This window comes from Pongo abelii, chromosome 20 (assembly GCF_028885655.2).
Source record: "Pongo abelii isolate AG06213 chromosome 20, NHGRI_mPonAbe1-v2.0_pri, whole genome shotgun sequence".
In the NCBI taxonomy this organism is placed as follows: Eukaryota; Metazoa; Chordata; class Mammalia; order Primates; family Hominidae; genus Pongo; species Pongo abelii.
This window is the reverse complement of record NC_072005.2, coordinates 46660902-46667580: the sequence shown is the minus strand read 5'-3', so window position 1 is coordinate 46667580 and position 6679 is coordinate 46660902.

Below are 6679 nucleotides of genomic sequence, written 5' to 3'. Positions count from 1 at the left end.
AAGGAGCATTAGCTTAGAAAAAGGTGTTAGGGAACCCAGACTTCCTGCTTAGGCAACCCAGTGACCTGATGCCTATCCCTTATCCACTCTCTAGATGTTGGCAGGGATACAGTGGTAGAGATATCAAAGTCCACCTGAGCATGTGAACATGTGGGTGTTTGTGTATGAATATGTGTATTTTTGTAAGCATAGGTGAGCATGCACACTTTTTTACTTAGCTTTGTCTGTTTGTTTATGCTTCCATGCATTTGTCCAAGCCTGCTTGCATCCGTGTATGTGCTTATATGATTTTTATATGTAAAAGAGTGTTTGCATTTATGCAAATGTGCAGGAGTGTGTTTCTGTGGTTGAATCTGGGGGTGCTTATGTGTATATCCTTGCACGTGTGGAGCTTCCTTGTATTTATACAGTTTCATATATGAAAGTGCATTTACATTTGTGTGTTGTGGAGGTGGTGGTAGTGTATGTTCAAAATTGGGAGGCTGGCTGGGTGCAGTGGCTCACACCTGTAATCCCAGCACATTGGGAAGCTAAGGTGGGCAGATCACTTGAGATCAGGAGTTCCAGACCAGCCTGGCCAACATGGCAAAACCCCATCTCTACTAAAAATACAAAAATTAGCCAGGCGTGGTGGTGGGCACCTTTAATCCCAGCTACTCAGGAGACTGAGGCAAAAGAATCCTTGAACCTGGAAGGTGGAGGCTGCAGTGAGCCAGGATTATGCCACTGCACACTAGCCTGGGTGACAGAGCAATACTCTGTCTCAAAAAAAAAAAAAAATTGAGAAGCTGATGAAAAGAAGGAATTGTTCAATTCAATCAAATTTGGTCCACTGCCTTTGTCACATAGCAAACTGTAACCTAGCAATATGTGAACCAATTGTGTGTATCTGTGTGTGCTGGCATATTTGTGCTTGTGTGTTGGTGCATCTCCTAGCCTGTCTCTTTGGAAGCCTGCAGATGCTTGTGGGGAAAAGAAAAAGAGATAAGATAGTTACCGTGTCTATGTAGAAAAGGAAGATATAAGAAACTCCATTTTGATCTGTACTAAGAAAAATTGTTTCTGCTTTGAGATGCTGTTAAGCTGTAGCTTTAGCCCCAACCCTGTGCTCACAGAAACATGTGCTGTATTGAATCAAGGTTTAATGGATTTAGGAATGTGTGGGATGTGTCTTGTTAACAATATGTTTGCAGTATGCCTGGTAAAAGTCATCACCATTCTCCATTCTCTATTAACCAGGGACACAATGCACTGCGGAAAGCCACAGGGACCTCTGCCCAAGACAGCCTGGGTATTCTCCAAGGATTCCCCCCCACTGAGACAGCCTGAGATATGGCCTCATGGGAAGGGAAAGACCTGACCATCCCCCAGCCCAACACCCATAAAGGGTCTTTGCTGAGGAGGAGTAGTGAAAGAGGGAGGCCTCTTTGCAGTTGAGATAAGAGGAAGGCTTCTGTCTCCTGCTCGTCCTTGGGAATAGAATGTATTGGTGTACAGCTGACCATTCCCATTCATTCTATTGAGATAAGAGAAAACCACGCTGTGGCTGGAGGCGAGATATGCTGGCAGCAATACTGCTCTGTTACTCTTTGCTAAACTAAGATGTTTGGGTAAAGAGAAACATAAATCTAGCCTATGTGCACATCCGGGCACAGTACATTTCCTTGAACTTATTCATGATACAGATTCCTTTGCTCACATGTTTCCATGCTGACTTTCTCCCCACCTGTTGCCCTGCTACACTCCCCTCACTAAGATAGTAAAAATAATGATCAATAAATACTGAGTGAACTCAGAGGCTGGCATCAGTGCAGGTCCTCCGTATGCTGAGTGCAAGTCCCCTGGGCTGACTGTTCTTTCTCTATACTTTGTCTCTGTGTCTTATTTCTTCTCTCAGTCTCTCATCCAACCTGATGAGAAATACCTACAGGTGTGGAGGGGTTGGCCGCCTTCAATGCTCAGGGTCTATCTCCAGTGTCCCCTCCTTTATCAGCCCTTCTGTGACAGCCATAGGTGGAAATGATGGGAGAAACAGAATGAGGGGCAAGAAGTGCAGAACTAGTGAGTCTCAGAGGAAGAGGTGGTCAGTTGGAGGGAGACAGAAACTGAGACTGGCAGGTGCAGTGATCGGGTCCCCTTGGTTTCTGATCACTCTAACTAGCGCTGAGGAGTTTCTTCCCAACTATCTTCACAGTGCAGGAAATTTCTCTGGCTCTATCTCTCTCTAAATTTATGTCTCTGTTTTCCCCCTGGAGACTCTTGAGCTCCGTGTGTGGAAACTGGGTCCAGTTTGATTGATGTCTACTGCACTCCCATATGACTCTATCTTCACTGTGAGCCTGCACCCACACAGCCTCTGACAGGGTCAGTCCATATTTGCAAAATTTCGATGTGAATGTGTCCGTGGCTGCCTGTCTCATCCTAGGCCTGACTTTTGACCATGAGGCAACATCTTTCTTGCAATGTTAACCAAGCTCTTTGCTGGATCCAGGATCCTGACCCTGAAGTTACTTTGACCCAGGAGGAGAAGACAAACAGTCCTGATTTTTAAGAGGTGGAAGCTGTACCCTCACCCTGGAGAGGTGCCAGCACAGACTTTTCCAACCCAAGGACTTGGGTCTTGCTGTGCTGTGTCATCTGACACTAAGATTGAGTCCTCATTCCAGCCCCAGGGTGAAGCACCGATGGTGAGGCATGAAGTGATTTACACACAGTAACTCAGTGTTTACCCTGAACCCAGAAGTTACTTTGACCCAGGAGGAGCAAACAATCCTGATTTTTAAGAGGTGGAAGCTGTACTTTCCTGATCCTGGAGAGGAGCCAGCATGGACTTTTCTGATCCAACGACCTGGGTCTTGCTGTGCTGTGTCATCTGACACTAAGATTGAGTCCTCATTCCAGCCCCAGGGTGAAGCACCAGTGGGGAGGTGTAAAGTGCTTTACACACAGTAACTCAGTGTTTACCCTGAGCCCAGAAGTTACTTTGACCCAGGAGGATAAGACAAACAATCCTGATTTTTATGAGGTGGAAGCTGTACTTTCCTGATCCTGGAGAGGTGCCAGCACAGACTTTTCTGACCCAAGGACTGGGGTCCTGCTGTGCTGTGTCATCTGATGCTAAGATTGAGTCCTCATTCCAGCCCCAGGGTGAAGCACTGATGGGGAGGCGTGAAGTGCTTTACACACAGTAACTCAGTCTTTACCCTTTTAGGGAGGTATTGTTGCCATCCCCATTTTATAGATGGAGAGATTGAAGCAGTGACAGTTTGCAAGTCTTACCCAAGGTCATACAGTGGGTTAGGGCTACATTGTCCAATATGGTAGTCACTTGCTGCATGTGGCCACTAATTAAGTACTTGAAATGTGGTCCAAATACTATTTACGATAGCAAAGATAGGGAATCAACAGATGAATGGTTAAATAAAATGTGGTATATATACACCATTGAATACTATTCAGCCATAAAAAGGAATAAAGTCTTGTCTTTTATAGCAACATGGATACAACTGGAGGGGATTATCTTAAGTGAAACAAGCCAGGCACAGAAAGTGAGTATCACATGTTCTCATTCGTAAGTGGGTGCTAAACAATGTGTACACATGGACCTAGAGAGTGGAATAATAGATAGAACCTCCAGTGCGATTTTGAATCAGAGTGGTAAGAACAGCCATTCTTTACTTGCTCCCAATCTTAGAGAGAAAGCATTAAGTCTTTCACCTTTAAGTATGATGTTGGCTGCAGATATTCTTGTAGATGTCTTTAGTCAAGGTAAGAAATTCTGTTTATTTCTAGCTCACTGATAATTTTTAATCAGGAATGGATGTTGGATTTCCATCAAATGTTTTTCATGTCTGTATTATTATTGGGGGAACCCACCCCCAATATTTCAACATAGGTTCTTTCTATTTTCCATAAGTGTTGGCCAGCTGAGAAATAAAGAGAGACAGTACAAAGAGAGGAATTTTACAGCTGGGCCACCAGGGGTGACATCACATATTGGTAGGACCGTGATGCCCACCTGAGTCTCAGACCAGCAAGCCTTTATTAAGGGTTTCAAAAGGGGGGTGGGGTGTAAGAACCGAGAGTAGGTACAAAGATCACATGCTTCAAAGAGCAAAAAGCAGAACCACTGATAAGAGCCTAACAAAGATCACATGCTTCTGAGGGAACAGGGCAAAGTGCAAAAGCAGAACCACTGATAAGGGTCCAACAAAGATCACAGGACAAAGGGCAAAAGCAGAACCACTGATAAGGGTCTATGCTCAGTGGTGCATATTGTCTTGATAAACATATTGTCTTGATAAACATCTTGTCTTGATAAACATCTTAAATAAAAGAAAACAGGGTTCAAGAGCAGAGAACCGGTCTGACCACAAATTTACCAGGGTTGAGTTTTCCCAACCCTAGTAAGCCTGAGGGTTCTGCAGGAGACCAAGGTTTATCTCGGTCCTTATCTCAACTGCACAAGGCAGATGTTCCCAGAGCAGCCATTTATAGACCTCCCCCCAGGAATGCATACTTTTACCAGGGTATTAATATTAATATTCTTTGCTAGGAAAAGAATTTAGCAATATGTTTCCTACTTGCATGTCCATTTATAGGCCCTCTGTAAGAAGAAAGAAGAAAAATATGGCTCTTTTTGCCTGACCCCACAGGCAGTCAGACGTTATGTTTGTCTTCCCTTGTTCCACAAAAATCACTATTATTCTGTTCTTTTTCAAGGTGCACTGATTTCATATTGTTCAACCATACATGTTTTACAATCAATTTGTACAATTAACACAATTATCACAGAGGTCCTGAGGTGACATACACCCTTAGCTTCTGAAGATAACAGGATTAAGAGATTAAAGACAGGCATAAGAAATTATAAAAGTATTATTTGAGAACAGATAAATGTCCATATTAAGATGAAATCTTCACAACTTTTTTTATGTTTCAAAAATAATTGTAATAAGTGGAGAACAGTTTTGCTCCTTCCATTAAACATAAGAATTTTACAAATTATAGTGATATATTTTTCTCTCTGGGTAAATATGAGTAATACAGAGAACAATGTGTAAAACAAATGGTTCCTGGAAAAATAGGAATAAATGAAAAGTACTGATCAGTACTGGTGGCTACCCATAATCAACACCACTAGTCAAATTCTCAATAACCACATAGAAAAAGGGTTTCACTGTATATGCTGAGGTAAGTGTCTTACAGAGAAACTTCATCTTCACAGGATCTACCTTTTGTCTGCTAGGACATGATGACTCCACTAATTATAATGAGATATAACTGGAAATTTAGTGACGTCTTGGACCCAGCTAAGGTGTCCCCAGATTTCTGACCCACAGAAACTGTGAGATAATAGTTTTGTTTTAAGCCATTAAGTTTCAAGAATAATTTGTTATGCAGCAATAGTAATTAGTACACAAAGAATGATAATGTTAGGGAAATGAAGTTTAGGTGTATCTTTGTCTCATGTCCCAATCAGGAATCTGTTGACAGATAATGCAGAATTAGCTGCTTAGGCTAGAAATAGAACTCTTTTTTATTTGTGTCTGTTAAGATTTGTGCTAGGAAGTTTTGCCTGTTAACCTCGCTATAACACATAGATAAGAATAAGCACAAGCAATAGAATAAGAAGAGAGCTAATAAAGAAATAAAATGTAAATATGTGGATTTTAAATTCCAGAAAAAATTTAAAATGCTTTAAATTTTTTGGTTTTTGTATAAGTGCAATAATAAATTCAAATTACTATTATTTTGAGCATGTGCTTTCTCTATTTCTTTTTTTATATATACTTTAAGTTCTAGGGTACATGTGCACAACATGCAGGTTTGTTACATATGTATACATGTGCCATGTTGGTGTGCTGCACCCATTAACTCGTCATTTACATTAGGTATATCTCCTAATGCTATCCCTCCCCATAGTGTATATGTGCCACATTTTCTTAATCCAGTCTATCATTGATGGACATTTGGGTTGGTTCCATGTCTTTGCTATTGTGAATAGTGCTGCAATAAACATATGTGTGCATGTGTCTTTATAGCAGCATGATTTATAATCCTTTGGGTATATACCCAGTAATGGGATGGCTGAGTCAAATGGTATTTCTGGTTCTAGATCCCTGAGGAATTGCCACACTGTCTTCCACAATGGTTGAATAAGTTTACCGTCCCACCAACCGTGTAAAAGTGTTCCTATTTCTTCACATCCTCTCCAGGACCTGTTGTTTCCTGACTTCTTAATGATCACCATTCTAACTGGTGTGAGATGGTATCTCATTGTGGTTTTGATTTACATTTCTCTGATGGCCAGTGATGATGAGCATTGTTTCAAGTGTCTGTTGGCTGCATAAATGTCTTCTTTTCAGAAGTATCTGTTCATATCTTTGCCAACTTTTTTTATTATACTTCAAATTTTAGGGTACATGTGCACAATGTGCAGGTTCGTTACGTATGTATATATATGCCATGTTGGTGTGCTGCACCCATTAACTTATCATTTAACATCAGGTATATCTCCTAATGCTATCCCTCCCCCCTCCCCCCACCCCATACGATGAGTTCATGTCCTTTGTAGAGACAGGGATGAAGCTGGAAACCATCATTCTCAGCAAACTATCACAAGGACAAAATACCAAACACCACATGTTCTCACTCACAGGTGGGAATTGAACAATGA